The sequence below is a fragment of the Triturus cristatus genome, chromosome 2_1 (genome assembly GCF_964204655.1).
Source record: "Triturus cristatus chromosome 2_1, aTriCri1.1, whole genome shotgun sequence".
Taxonomy (NCBI): domain Eukaryota; kingdom Metazoa; phylum Chordata; class Amphibia; order Caudata; family Salamandridae; genus Triturus; species Triturus cristatus.
The window spans coordinates 120309524-120325344 of record NC_140581.1 but is presented as its reverse complement, the minus strand read 5'-3'; the positions used below and the strand labels follow the sequence as shown (position 1 = coordinate 120325344).

General features: G+C 45.9%; 1 protein-coding gene across 5 annotated transcripts in view; it reads right to left on the bottom strand.

Moving 5' to 3' along the window:
- Nucleotides 1-888: 888 nt before the first annotated feature.
- Nucleotides 889-15821, bottom strand: part of LOC146863859 (uncharacterized) — a 617506-nt gene continuing 602573 nt past the window's right edge. For all 5 annotated transcript variants that reach the window (XM_085628521.1, XM_085628550.1, XM_085628559.1 and 2 more), the window contains one exon: nucleotides 889-1022. The gene's annotated coding sequence lies outside the window, so the exon portion shown is untranslated. The remainder of the gene's footprint in view (nucleotides 1023-15821) is intronic.

Here is a 15821-nt window from a genome sequence, read left to right as displayed (position 1 = left end):
TGTCACAACATTAGAACAAGATTTAAAGGCCCGTTTACAGAAAGCGAGTACTCCGAAGGATACTGTAAACAAAGCAGGGTCACGGGGGGGACGAACCCAAGCTGGACAGCCTAAAACAAACAAAGTCGCAAACAGAGAACAAGCAAATATGAGTTACACACCACAAAGCTAATAATAAGCAATGGACGAAATGCATTTTCCGGACAGCTTTCAGAATGCCCCCAAGAAGCCGTAAGCAAACAAGACAACCCCGCTGTCTGGAAGGCTTCAACTTAAAAAGGCAATTCCTATAAAAACGATTTGTAGGTGGAGCCTTTGGCAGAACCCTAGATCTCAGAAAAAAAAACAGTGGAGACTCCTCTGCTACGGCCGAGGAGCGTCGCCCCACTGCTCGTTGAGCAGTGCGTAAAAATAAAAAGATAATAACAAGACGTTATTATCATTTTATTTTTCTGTGCAACTCAAAGTTAGGTTAGGGCGGGGCAGGGCTGGGCTCGCCACCGTCAGAGGAAGGAGGAGATTTTTGCACTCTCTAAGTGCGCAAGACGGTTTTGTTGGCTCACTTGGACCGGCCAAACTGTCATATGCACTTAGCATGTTCTCTACCTGGCTGTGTTGCACAGCTGGGTGGAGAACATGCTCAGGCTCACAGGCACTGCAGGAGCTGCTCAACAGGTCGCTTAGACCGATCACGACACTACCCATGCAGCATCGTGATTGGCTGGGAGAGTCTGGGAACCTGGTGCTTCCGGTGCAGCCAATATGAGACTGAAGATGGAGGTGAGGCAGCGGCGGTGTTGACAGGTACGTTTTTTTTTCTTCATCCCTCCCGACTCACCACTCTGGCTCTGAGGCAGCCGCCACTGAAAAAAAGACCTCACACATGGGTGATGCTCACAACTGCCTTTAATTAAACTGTCTAACAGAGAATATGCACAGACTCTGATACAAACTCAGGATCTATGATGTAGTAGTTTCTCTGAGGGGGTTTGACTTCCTTAAAGGTCCCTGTGTCCCAACTTCTGCAAAAAAAGAAAAAAAGTTTCATTCTTTTCTTTACACTTTTATGCATTTTGTACTTCAAATCAGACATGTCAGATAGTTTTGTGAGGTCGTGGGTCAACATTCTCTATCAGGGCCCCCAAAGACCGTTTTACAAATTAAATTACAAAAACAGACTTGCTTCAAAATCTATAAATAAATGAGCACGTTACCCTTAAAAAGTGCAATAATGAAATATGAAAATAATGACCCCTCTGCCCTCCCCTTCTGATGGGCCTGTTTCAAATTCTTTTTATTTTCATGCGTATCTTACATTTGTTTTGTGTTAGCCTTCAATAGCATAACAAGTTGGATTCTGGCTCCTTGAGTTTGATATATACATTTACAGCTTTCTTAAGATTTGTACTGTGGAATCGATCCAACAATGGTTTGGCTGCCAACAACTTGTACAAGTAACTGTGTCTCAACTGAACAGTCTTCATCAAGCAGGTTCATGCTCACAGATGGGAAGTGGACATAGTTGGAGATTTGCAAAATGCTAGTGTGCCTTCATTTGTACGGTGGGAATGGGGTGTGGAATCACCAAACTTCATGGGGGGGAAAGGGTGGGGGAAGAGATAGGTGTTCTGTAAATTATGAGATGTCTGCCATTTTGAGGGAAAAAAAGAAAAATACGTGCAATTGCACAGGGAGGTTGCCTTTGCACAATGAGGGATTGCACACTGTGCACAATTCCGCATTGGGGAAATGGCAACAAAAACAAAAATCACATAACTGACCGCAGCTTTTCAAATGTGATACCTCTGAATTTTGTGAATGGAGAGAAGTCATAATTCCATGTGAGTATCAAGGACCCCCTGTGGAATAGTCTGATTCCTGGGACAGGGTATAGACACAATGGAAATTATAGTTCCCAGGCAAACATACACAATAATGGTACAAATTGATAAGCACAGAAGTAGTAAAACAAACAAATAGTGTAGTTTACAATTTTAATTAAAAAAGAAGATAAAAAATCACATAGTGTGAATTGACAATATACAATAAAATTGAAAATTACAATGGTACAATTCAATAATATCAATTATAAGTAGTGGCAGAACATAAAATATCTTCACGACGCGCGTTTCGGCACAGAGTGCCTTCGTCAGGAGTAGCCACAACAGATCTAAATAATTAATGAGAACAAAAATTATTAAACATACATGTCTGTGCTACAGCTTTAATATTACAATGCTGAGTTTGTCTGAAAAAAGGTTCTTTTCATCGATCAATTACATACAACTGATAATTGCGTTAGCATGATGTTGCAAATGAAAAAAAGAAGAAGAGAAAAGAGAAAAAAGAGGAAAAGAAAAAGTAAAGAGTAAGTGAGGAAAAACATAGTAAGAAAGAAAAAAGAAGAAATATGAGCGGAAAAAGCAGAAAAAATGAGGGGAAAGGGGGTAACAAAAGAAAGTAGGGGGGGAAGAAAAAAGAATAATGGTGAGTATGATAGATTGATTCCCAAGAAATATATAATTATGAACGTTTTTCATGATTGTGAATATATAAAACACCCGTGGTAAAAGGGGGGAAAAGGGATGAAGAATAAGTTATAATAATGAATAGGTTTCTTACTTATGTGTTAAACAAAGGAGGATCAATTACGTATGTCTATGGGGGCAATATCGACCAGAATTATGGATTATTCCTGTTCTTTATATGGTTCCTTTCGTTTCTAGCAAAACAAACGAGTGATTAAATAAAAGAAAAAAGTTATAGTTAAGGTATTAATATAGGGAAAAAGATGAAAGGGTGGGGTATTTACTTCTTTGTGCGATGATTCTTTAGTAAGAAAGGGGATGATGTTATTCGATTTCAATCCTGTTGGTCGGAAAAGTGATGTTCCTAAGTCACACCATAATGCTTCTTCCAGCAATGTAATTAATGAGAGGGAATAAAACCTGTGATTCTAGGGATAATGAAAAATTGGAGTAAGAGAATAGAAACATATGAAATTTAATGTTCAGAAAGCGGCAGTACTGTCTTGATATAAACAAGTATGAGTGCCAAAAAACGGTAATGAGTGTTGATTACATGTAGAAGTCATAATTCTGCACCGTGTGCAGGAGTACTTTTGCAGCCGCAAATTTATTATTACATTTGTTAATCCGGCCCCATATTTTCAACCATTTTCTAAGTTCAAACAATAATGCTTTTAACATCTTACTTGTTTCTCATAGGATCTGCTATTGAATATAGCTCTTGTGGAGGTTGGGAGATCTGGGGTTGGGGAATTCAACCATCACATAAAAAATATTTGGGCTCCCTAAAACCTGGCACCAGGCATGTTCTGGTGAAAACGGTAACTAGACAAAATATAAAAAAATATATATAGAATGGACAGAATATCGAAGTCAAAATATAGAATGGACATAATATGGAATGGACATAATATAGTGGTTAAAAATATCTACATGCAGGTTAGTAATATCGACTGTCAAAATATCGAAGTACAAAATATAGGCATTAAAATATATCGAATTTTTAATAATATTGAATTTTTTAAAGTATTTTATATGTTAGTATATGTGTTAAAAGTGTATATTATTTTTATAATGAATATGTTTAATTTTTTTTAAGTAATGAACTTTAGGTTATTTAATTTTTGCGTAATTTAATTCCGTAGCGGGTTGTGGGTTTATAGGGGAATAGGGTGGGAAGTAATTTAATTATAGTAAATTAAATATTAATTTTTACGAATTATTAATTATTTTGAATTTAATTTAACGTTTTAGTTCTGTAGCGGGTTGTGGGTTTATAGGGGAATAGGGTAGGAAGTATTTTAATTGTAATTAAGTAAATATTTATTTTAATGTATTTGTATTGATAATTTATTATTAATTAATTATTAATTGGTAATTAATTTTTATTAATTGGTATTTAATTTTTATTAATTGATAAATTGATAATTATGTTAATTGTATTAATTTATTATTCGGAGTGGGTTGTGGGTTTATAGGGGAATAGGGTGGGAAGTAATTTAATTGTAATTAAGTAATTATTGAAATTATTGTTGTGTATTGGTAATTAATTTATTGTTAATTAATTATTAATTGGTAATTGTTTTATTACTTGTTACATTTATGGTATTGAAAATTAATTGGTTGTTAATTATTAATAGGTAATTAATTTTTAATAAATAATATTTATTGGTATTTATAATTAATTATTAAATATTTAGTAATTGGTAATTAATTTTAATTGGTATTGATAATTAATTTATTTTTGTTTAAATATTAAATAATTACTTTCCCTACTGTTGCACTCACTGGAGTGGGAATAGTAATTTTTACCCCTACGCTATCCAATGCTTTCCTTACTGTTGCACTCTCTGGAGTGGGAATAGTAATTTTTACCCCTACGCTATCCAATGCTTTTCTTACTGTTGCACTCTCTGGAGTGGGAATAGTAATTTTTACCCCTACGCTATCCAACGCTTTCCCTACTGTTGCACTCACTGGAGTGGGAATAGTAATTTTTACCCCTACGCTATCCAACGCTTTCCTTACTGTTGCACTATCTGGAGTGGTAATAGTAAATTTTACCATCCCACTATCCTGCGCTAAAAATATTGAATATTTTTTATTAATATTAAGTTAATATATATATATATGTATATACATATATCCAAACAAAAGGTTGCCCTGAGTGAGGACGTCCTCCCGGGGAAATACCTCTTGCGGTGAAGACAGCAGAGACATCCGCATACCATTTCATCATCAAATAGCAGGATTTAGGCTTTACGCGTTTCAGATTTGCATCCTTGTTCACAAGCCACCCAGCAAGAAAAGACAGCAAACTTGTGTAGAGAACACCTGTGATTTATTGATTGAGTCCGGCCCTTGTGGGCGTGTGCTCGAGCCACAGTGGGCGTAGGCTTCATTGCCTTCTGGTATTTGTAGTCTCTACTAAGAATAAATCCACAGTGGGCGTTGCTGCATGTTCAATGTAAATTGCAATAAAATCCCCAGTGGGTTTGATGGAATGGATGTCGAGTGTACTGCTATTGCTATAGTCGTTCACGTTTGAGTTTCTCCGTTCCTTTACAGAGCATCTAGTCTCCTGATGCCCAGGATCCGCATTTGCGCGGCGGTTCGTCCTCGCGGCTAAGGCACAGCCGCTAATATCCAAACAAAAGGTTGCCCTGAGTGAGGACGTCCTCCCGGGGAAATACCTCTTGCGGTGAAGACAGCAGAGACATCCGCATACCATTTCATCATCAAATAGCAGGATTTAGGCTTTACGCGTTTCAGATTTGCATCCTTGTTCACAAGCCACCCAGCAAGAAAAGACAGCAAACTTGTGTAGAGAACACCTGTGATTTATTGATTGAGTCTGGCCCTTGTGGGCGTGTGCTCGAGCCACAGTGGGCGTAGGCTTCATTGCCTTCTGGTATTTGTAGTCTCTACTAAGAATAAATCCACAGTGGGCGTTGCTGCATGTTCAATGTAAATTGCAATAAAATCCCCAGTGGGTTTGATGGAATGGATGTCGAGTGTACTGCTATTGCTATAGTCGTTCACGTTTGAGTTTCTCCGTTCCTTTACAGAGCATCTAGTCTCCTGATGCCCAGGATCCGCATTTGCGCGGCGGTTCGTCCTCGCGGCTAAGGCACAGCCGCTAATATCCAAACAAAAGGTTGCCCTGAGTGAGGACGTCCTCCCGGGGAAATACCTCTTGCGGTGAAGACAGCAGAGACATCCGCATACCATTTCATCATCAAATAGCAGGATTTAGGCTTTACGCGTTTCAGATTTGCATCCTTGTTCACAAGCCACCCAGCAAGAAAAGACAGCAAACTTGTGTAGAGAACACCTGTGATTTATTGATTGAGTCCGGCCCTTGTGGGCGTGTGCTCGAGCCACAGTGGGCGTAGGCTTCATTGCCTTCTGGTATTTGTAGTCTCTACTAAGAATAAATCCACAGTGGGCGTTGCTGCATGTTCAATGTAAATTGCAATAAAATCCCCAGTGGGTTTGATGGAATGGATGTCGAGAGTACTGCTATTGCTATAGTCGTTCACGTTTGAGTTTCTCCGTTCCTTTACAGAGCATCTAGTCTCCTGATGCCCAGGATCCGCATTTGCGCGGCGGTTCGTCCTCGCGGCTAAGGCACAGCCGCTAATATCCAAACAAAAGGTTGCCCTGAGTGAGGACGTCCTCCCGGGGAAATACCTCTTGCGGTGAAGACAGCAGAGACATCCGCATACCATTTCATCATCAAATAGCAGGATTTAGGCTTTACGCGTTTCAGATTTGCATCCTTGTTCACAAGCCACCCAGCAAGAAAAGACAGCAAACTTGTGTAGAGAACACCTGTGATTTATTGATTGAGTCCGGCCCTTGTGGGCGTGTGCTCGAGCCACAGTGGGCGTAGGCTTCATTGCCTTCTGGTATTTGTAGTCTCTACTAAGAATAAATCCACAGTGGGCGTTGCTGCATGTTCAATGTAAATTGCAATAAAATCCCCAGTGGGTTTGATGGAATGGATGTCGAGTGTACTGCTATTGCTATAGTCGTTCACGTTTGAGTTTCTCCGTTCCTTTACAGAGCATCTAGTCTCCTGATGCCCAGGATCCGCATTTGCGCGGCGGTTCGTCCTCGCGGCTAAGGCACAGCCACTAATATCCAAACAAAAGGTTGCCCTGAGTGAGGACGTCCTCCCGGGGAAATACCTCTTGCGGTGAAGACAGCAGAGACATCCGCATACCATTTCATCATCAAATAGCAGGATTTAGGCTTTACGCGTTTCAGATTTGCATCCTTGTTCACAAGCCACCCAGCAAGAAAAGACAGCAAACTTGTGTAGAGAACACCTGTGATTTATTGATTGAGTCCGGCCCTTGTGGGCGTGTGCTCGAGCCACAGTGGGCGTAGGCTTCATTGCCTTCTGGTATTTGTAGTCTCTACTAAGAATAAATCCACAGTGGGCGTTGCTGCATGTTCAATGTAAATTGCAATAAAATCCCCAGTGGGTTTGATGGAATGGATGTCGAGTGTACTGCTATTGCTATAGTCGTTCACGTTTGAGTTTCTCCGTTCCTTTACAGAGCATCTAGTCTCCTGATGCCCAGGATCCGCATTTGCGCGGCGGTTCGTCCTCGCGGCTAAGGCACAGCCGCTAATATCCAAACAAAAGGTTGCCCTGAGTGAGGACGTCCTCCCGGGGAAATACCTCTTGCGGTGAAGACAGCAGAGACATCCGCATACCATTTCATCATCAAATAGCAGGATTTAGGCTTTACGCGTTTCAGATTTGCATCCTTGTTCACAAGCCACCCAGCAAGAAAAGACAGCAAACTTGTGTAGAGAACACCTGTGATTTATTGATTGAGTCCGGCCCTTGTGGGCGTGTGCTCGAGCCACAGTGGGCGTAGGCTTCATTGCCTTCTGGTATTTGTAGTCTCTACTAAGAATAAATCCACAGTGGGCGTTGCTGCATGTTCAATGTAAATTGCAATAAAATCCCCAGTGGGTTTGATGGAATGGATGTCGAGTGTACTGCTATTGCTATAGTCGTTCACGTTTGAGTTTGGTTTTGTGGTCAATGTGATTGCCTATGGCCGACCTGGACAACTTATATATGATAACTTTCATGTTTGAGATGGTTATTTAACCACTCCAAGATGGCTGCTGCATTGGGCTGGTTTTCTGCCACCATGATTGTTTGGTCCATTGTTTGTTTTCACAGCTCTCAAAACTTTATTTAGTTTGTTTTCACTGTAGCACTGTTATTCACGTGAGCAAGGCTTTTCAAGTCGAAACGCGTTGTGAATAAACACCCGTTTGTTCTGCCATCTGTGTTGGATCATTTGTTCCTGAGAGCGCACGACATCTGTATATTTGGAATATATATATGTGTGTATTAAAAAATAAAAATAAATGTTTATTTTTTTATAACTCACATTAATCATTTATTAATTTTAAGGTTATTTAAGTATTTGTAAGTATATTCTAGTTAATTATATTTATTATTTCATTAATTTTACATTACTGTTAAGACATTTAAAAAATTCGATATTTTAACAAACTATATCATTTACAACGATATTTTGGATTCGCTATTTTTGTACTTGCCTGTTTGTAGATAGGAATTCGATATTTTGGCATTCGATATTTTGGCAGGTCGATATTTTGGCATTCTATATTCTGTCAGTGATCCGGTGAAAACTGTGCATTTAAATAAATTGCATTCACCTTAGAATGAATACAGCATAGAAAGGCCTACTCTGCACTTGAGGGTGTATCTATGAGGAGACCTGGTGGTGTTGATTGTCAAAGGCATGTTTGTTCTCCAAGATAGGGTTACTGAGAAGTTCATTTTTCAGACAAATATTTCTGGTTATCTGCATTTCCGGTCTACATTCTGCTTTTTGGTTATGTTCCTTAGAGCATCAGAGAACTATGAGCTCCGAAAGGATTTAGCTCAGACCACACATGTGACCGTGAGATTGAGGAAAAGGAAGCTAGATACTCGAAGGCTACAATAACATGCATTGACACAACAAGCTGGTCAGCCTTTTTATAATGAATAATGTGAGTGTGAAAATATATTGTGTTTCATAAGATTAAAAAAAAAATGTTTTGCCATCTTAAGAAATATACAGCCACTGTGCATTTGTCAAAGCAATTCACCACCCTCCCCCTCCTACACAAACAATGAAATTTCAGATTAATCCATAAAAAAATACTTAAACCATGGTGCCTTACTTACAGACATAAAACACACTGGTTTTAGATATACATTCCTACAATCGTAGCAGCATTCCTCTAGTAAACAAAGACAGACAAGAAGAGTTCAAAAGTGCCAAGTGCAAAATGCAAAAAAGTTTATTCATCCTAAATTGACCAAAGGGTACCCTTTGTACCTATGTTTTCCCTCTTTTTACGGGGTTATATGACATACCCAGTTGGTAAAGCGATCCCATATATCCAATCCCCTTTTCCTGGCGCGGATTCATTTCTTAGTGTAAATCGCTCTTTCCAGATTGTGAATCGATAGCAATTGAGCCAGCCATTGCTGAAAGGAAGGGGTATTAGCATCCAGCCATGCAGAGGCACTAGAAAGCCTAATGTTAGAATTGGGGGTCTCTGGTTGGCACAGGTAAGTACTTGTGACAAGCAGGGACCCTCTCCTCTCATCAGGGCACGGGACTTACTCTTTAAAATAACCCCTGCTCACCCTCTAGGTTGCGTGGCGCGAGCAGACAAGGCTGATCTCAGAGCGTTATGCGTTAAGCATTTGTAAATACACATAGCAACTCAGTGACAACACCACACATGGACACCACACCAGGGTTTGTATAAAAATAAGTATTCTTTATATAAAAGGCTTAGCACAAGACCCAAATAACGTTTTTAAAAGGAGGCCACAATACTATCTTAGGAAAGAGTGTTATTGTTACAAAAATGCGTATCTTTATGTCCTGTGCGCTTCGCGCTGACTGTGCGGTTCTTTTTGGGGAAGATCGTATCAAAAAATTGTTAGCTAAACGTTGCAGACTCGCAGGTCCGATGCGCACACAGACAGGGGCGACTCTCACAGTACCTTTGAAGTTCGTAGGGGTCGACGCGGATGATGCCGCAGGTGAAGGTGTCCCAGGAGCGTGCATTGGCTCTCCTCTGGTGCGGGCCCGGCTCGGGTAGATACCTTGGTTCGGGGCGTCTGGGCGGGGCTGCAGGGCGGAGCGGACGGTCCGGGTTGTAGCGGCTTCACTGTGCGGCGCGGGATGCGCGTCGTGCCTTGGAGCGGGGATGCCAATCGGAGCCCAGCGGCGCAGTACGGGGCGGCCGGTACACCTCGAGCGTACGAGCCGTACCCTTCGTGCGCGGCTGCGAGTTTGGGTTTTGGAGTGCGGCGCCAGGGGAGCCGGTACGCTTTGGCGTATGGGGCGGATTCTGCTTGCGGGGCGCTCCGGTCCTTACCTGCCAGCGGCAGGGGCGGCGAGATGAGCAGTGCGGCTCACGGGGGGAGGGTGCAGCGGGGTGTTGGCGCCCCGGCAGTGGACAGTGCTGATTACGGCTCGTACAGAGCAGAGCCACACGGTGCGGGGCGGCCACGGACACGGTTGCAGAGCAAACAGGGTTTCGAGTCGCACTTCGATCGCGGCTCCAGCGGCAGGCCAAGTTTTGAGGCAATGTCCCGCGGCTCTTGAGGCAGGAGGAGTCCAATATTCCTGGGACTCCGTTCAGGGGGCAAGCTCACCCACAAGCCCTTGGAGATTAGGTTGAAGCACAAGTTCTGCAAAGTCTCTTTCAGTCTTTTCCTCTCCTTTCTCAGCAAGGCACCCACTGCAGGCCAATCCCCCAGGTCAGGGACAGTACTCCTCCTTCAGCTTTCCCAGGTCCTTCTAGTCGGGCAGAGGTTCTTCGTGGTTCAAGCAGGATCTGATTTCTTAGGAGCAGGGCTCCTATCTTTATACTGCATTTCTTTTGTTCTTTGAGGCCAGGGGGCCTTTGCCTTGTTTAGTCCAGTTCTTGAGCACTTTGTTGTGGTGACTTTGGCTTGTCTTTTCAGTGTGCAGGGCAGAGATATCAGACGCTCCACAGGAGGTGGAGCCAGCATTGTGGTGGCAGAGCACAGCCCTATTCAGAATCAAGGGCCACTCCTCCCACCCATCCTGGTGTAATCTTTCTATTCACCACCGGGCTGCCCAGACTGTCTCCTGGAATTCCCCAGCCCTGTCACTCACACAAACCAGACAGCAGATACACATCAGAGCAGAGGCGGGCTGAAATGGTTAGGGAAGCAAATACCAACTTTCTAAAAGTGGTATTTGCAAACACAGAACATTAAAATAAACTTTGCTAACAGATGTATTTTATTATTTTGAGTTCAGGCATATCAAACTCGAGTTTCTACCATGTTCCCCGAGTCTGCTAGGATTATAGAGTGTAATAATTCCAGCAGCCCATTCTGGCCTATGAGAACAGGTAGCCTTACAATAGTGAAAAACGAAAATGGCTGTAATTCACTATTAGGACATGCCACACACATCAGGGCTTGTCCTACCTTACACTTACAATGCACCCTGCCCTTGGGCCTACCATAGGGGTGACTAATTTGAAGTTACGGGAAGGTTTAGGGACTGGTAAGGGGGTGCCCTTGCCCAGTCAGCATGACAGTACCAGACTGCACACAGGTTCTGCAATGGCAGACCTTAGACACATTTTACAAGGCTGCTTCTGTGGGTGGCACAACCAGTGCTGCAAGCCCACTAGCAGCATTTGGATTTACAAGCCCTCGGCACTCCTGGTGCACTTTACTGGGGCCTGACAGTAAACCAAATAAGCCAATCATGGAATCCAATCAATGTAGCAATTTACAATAGGGAGAGCATATGCACTTTAGCACTGATCAGCAGTGGTAAAGTGCCCAGAGTCATAAAACTGCCAACAACAGGTCAGGAAAAATACAGGAGGAAGGCAAAAAGTTTAGGGATGATCCTGCAAAAAGGGCCAAGTCCAACACCTAAGATTGGCCATAGCAATAAAAATCAAGAGCCCCCCCACCCTTTCTTCCAAAGGTGTCCTGCACATTCAGAACATCTAGCGAGAGTCGCGCCGCTGCTTTAAAAAAGCGAGCGGCGCGAAAAACCTGCACTTCCTGGATGCGGTGTGCCGGAGGAAGAGTTGGGAGTGCAGGTAAGGCTGGCTATGGGGCTTGGGGACTGGCGGCTGTTGGCCCTTGTTAGTAAAGCACAGGGTAGATTGTGGGCTTTTGTTTAAATATTCATGTTAATCACAGCCCCTTCACGAGCTGTGATTAACGAACAAGTTACTTACCTTCGGTAACGATATATCTGTAAGAAACATTAGTTAGTTAGATTCCTTACCTTAGAATATCCCCAGGCGTCAGGCTTGATCCGGAAAGAGTTTTCGTCAGCAATACCCTTGCGCGTCGCTAGGCATCGTCTGCGGCTCCGAGTCCGTCTTCGGCGACGTGATCGCCGGGATGATGTCGTCGGAGTACTTAGACGCCGCCCTCCCGCACTGACGTCAGTTCTTGTACATAGCTTTCCGCGCCAGGAACGCAGAGCCATACAAGAAACCGACACTGGTGCCATGAAACTAGGGCCCTGAAAGGGATGACCTTAACCCTAGATATCAGTTCGCAGAACGGGGAGGATGGGTGGGGTGGTAAGGAATCTAACTAACTAATGTTTCTTACAGATATATCGTTACCGAAGGTAAGTAACTTGTTCATCTGAAAGAAACACGTTAGTTAGATTCCTTACCTTAGAACTGATACCCCAGCAATACCAACCCCGGTGGTGGGTCTGTGAACCAAGATCACACCAGGAAGTCCTGGAGAATGGAACGCCCAAAGAAGCCGTCTCGCCGGACTTGGCTATGTGGAATGGGCCCTCAGCCCCACAGGAGGTCCCTTCTTAGCCAAGGAATAACAGGCTTTAATGCACAAAATGACCCACCGAGAGATGGCCCGCTTGTGCACTGCCCGCCCCTTCTTAGCGCCCACGTAGCCAACGAAGAGTTGGTCGTCCACCCGGAACTGTTTTGTGCGGTCCAGATAGAAGAAGAGCGCACATTTTGGGTCCAGACGGTGGAGCCTCTCTTCCTCTTTCGAGGGATGCGGAGGCAGAAAGAAGGTGGGCAATGTAACAGACTGGCCGATGTGAAACGCAGTAACCACCTTAGGGAGAAAGGAAGGACGAGTCCTGAGAACAACCTTGTCCGGATGGACAGAGAGGAAAGGAGGTTTAGAAGAAAGAGCCTGGAGCTCACTCACTCTTCTGGCAGAGGTAATGGCAACCAGGAAAGCAGTCTTAAGAGTCAGAAGACGAAGAAGACAATTATGAAGTGGCTCAAAAGGAGCGCGCATCAGATAGGTTAACACCAGGTTCAAGTCTCACTGAGGCATTACGAAAGGGGCAGGAGGGAACATGTGAATAATGCCTTTAAAGAATCTAGCAACAACAGGGGACTTGAAAAGAGAAGGCTGATCAGGAAGCCGTAAGTAGGCAGAATCAGCAGAAAGATATCCCTTGAGTCGTGCCCAGAGCAGAGCCCTGCTGGGCCAGGGAAAGAAGAAAGAGGAGAACTTCAGAAAGAGGGGCAGAAAGGTGATCCACAGCCTTTGCTGTGCACCATGCCACAAATTTGTTCCACCTGCAGGCGTATACCGTTTTAGTGGAGGGACGCCTGGCTGCCAGAATGACATCACAGACTTCAGGAGGCAAGTCAAATGGCATCAACTGTCGCCGCTCAATCTCCACGCATGGAGGTGGAGGCTGGACACGTTCGGGTGGAGGACCGTCCCCTGCTGCTGCGACAGAAGGTCCTCCTGAAGAGGCAGTCGAATCGGGGGATCGATTGACAGACTGAGGAGCTCGGTATACCAGTATCTTCGTGCCCAATCCGGAGCCACAAGGATGACTTGGGCCTGGTCGCGCCTGATCTTGATTCAGCACTCTGGGCAGAAGTGGTATAGGCGGAAAGGCATACAACAAACCGCAACTCCACTCGCGACGAAAAGCGTCTCCGAGCCAGTGCCGCCTTGGAAATTCCAACGTGCAGAACTGAGGATATTGCGCGTTCTCTTCGGTGGCGAATAGATCTAACCAAGGCTCTCCCCGCTGCCGAAAGAGGCCTTACGCCACGTCCGAGTTCAGACGCCATTCGTGATCCAATGTGCACCGGCGGCTGAGTTCGTCCGCCCTGGCGTTCAGAGAGCCCGCCAGGTGTTGAACCACCAGGGTGATGCCCTGATGTTCCAGCCATGTCCAGAGGCGCAGAGCCTCCTGACAAAGGGTCCACGATCCCACCCGCCTTGTTTGTTACAATACCACATGGCGGTGGTGTTGTCCGTGAACACCTGCACTACACTTCCCTGAACAGAGGGAAGGAATGCCTTCAGTGCAAGCCGGATCGCCCGCAGCTCCATTAGGTTGATATGGAGCCGGGACTCCGCCGGAGACCAGAGGCTTCTGATCTCCGCCTCTCCCATGTGGCCTCCCCATCCCAAGAGGGACGCATCCGTCACCACTCCATGCTCCGGTTGGGGTAGGGAGAGGGATCTGCCACTGACCCAATCGCGGTCAATGAGCCACCACTGCAACTGTCTTGCAGTGCCCCCACTGAAACTTCAGGTCCCACTGCAGAGCCCACATCCTCCACCTGGCGTGATGTACCAGCAAGATGCAGGAGGCCATTAGACCCATCAGCCGCAGCACCAACCTGACCGAAACTCGGGATAAAGGCTGAAAGATCGGAATCAGAGCCAGAATATCCCAAACCCGCTGTTCTGGAGGATAGACCCGAAACAGCGCCGAGTCCAGAACCGCTCCAATGAAAAGGAGCTTCTGGGAGGGACTCAGATGCAACTTCGGCACGTTGATGGAGAACCCCAGCAAATGCAGGAGGTCGGCCGTAGTCTGGAGGTGGGAGATGACTGCCTGGGGCGAGCCCGCCTTCAACAACCAGTCGTCGAGATAGGGGAACACTGGAACCCCTAATCTGCGCAGATGAGCTGCGACCACCGCCATCACTTTCGTGAACACCCGTGTGGCACTGGTGAGGCCGAAGGGGAGCACAGTAAACTGAAAATGCTCCTGGCCTACCGTGAACCGCAGGTAACGCCGGTGGGCCGGCAGGACGGGGATGTGGAAATATGCGTCCTACAAGTCCAATGCTACCATCCAGTCTCCAGTGTCTAGGGCAGCCAGAACCTGAGCTAAGGTGAGCATCTTGAACTCTTCTCCTTCCGGAGGAAGGCGTTGACGCTCCTGAGGTCCAAGATAGGGCGTAGGCCCCCTTTGCCCTTCTTGGGAACCAGAAAGTAGTGGGAGTAGCAACCCCGACCTACTTCTGGGCCAGGATTGTGCTCGATGGCCCCCTTGGCCAAGAGGGACGAAACTTCCTCGTGTAGAAGTTGCAAGTGAACCCCCGACATAAGGTGGTACTGCGGTGGCATGGCTGGAGGGGTCACCTCGAAGGGGAGGGAGTAGCCCCTTCGGACGATTTCCAGCACCCACCTGTCCGACGTGATGGTACGCCAGTGGAGCAGGTGATGGCGAACTCTGCCTCCCACTGGCATGGAATGGGCCTGAAAGGTCGGACTAGGAAGGCTTTGAGGCATGTGCTGCGGGGGCAGATGTGGGCTGACCGGCTCTCTGTCCCCCTGCTCCGCCTCGGCGGAATCCACATCCGCGACCGCATTGAGGCTGATTCTGCGGCCTGTGGCTAGATGGACGTGTGGGGGCGCCCCTTTCTTGGCCACGAAAGGGGCAAGAAGTGGAAGTTTGCGGGCGCGGGGCCGAGAGGCCCAAGGACTTGGCCGTAGCCCTGGAGTCCTTAAAGCGCTCCAGCGCACTATCCGCTTTGTCGCCAAAGAGACGACGGCCATCGAAGGGCATGTCCATGAGGGTGCTCTGGGCATCCCCGGAGAAATTCGTGGATCTGAGCTAGGCATGGCGACGAATCGCCACCGTCGTCAAAAACGCCCTACCTAGCGAGTCCGTGGTGTCAAGCCCACATCGGATTGAGTACCGTGCTGCATCCCACCCCTCAGCAAGAGCCTGGGCAACCCGTGTCCGGGCCTCCTCTGGACACTGGGACAGCACGTCCGCCACCGTATCCCACAAGGAGTGGGTGTAACGGTCCAAAAGGCACGCGGTATTAATGGACCGCAACCCCAAACTGAGGGAGGAAAACAGCTTCTTCCCAAACTGTTCCAACCTTTTGGATTCCCGATCCGGAGGAGCGGACGGGAAGGCGGTCTGGGACGTAGAGGCCTGGATAACCAGGCTCGCAGGG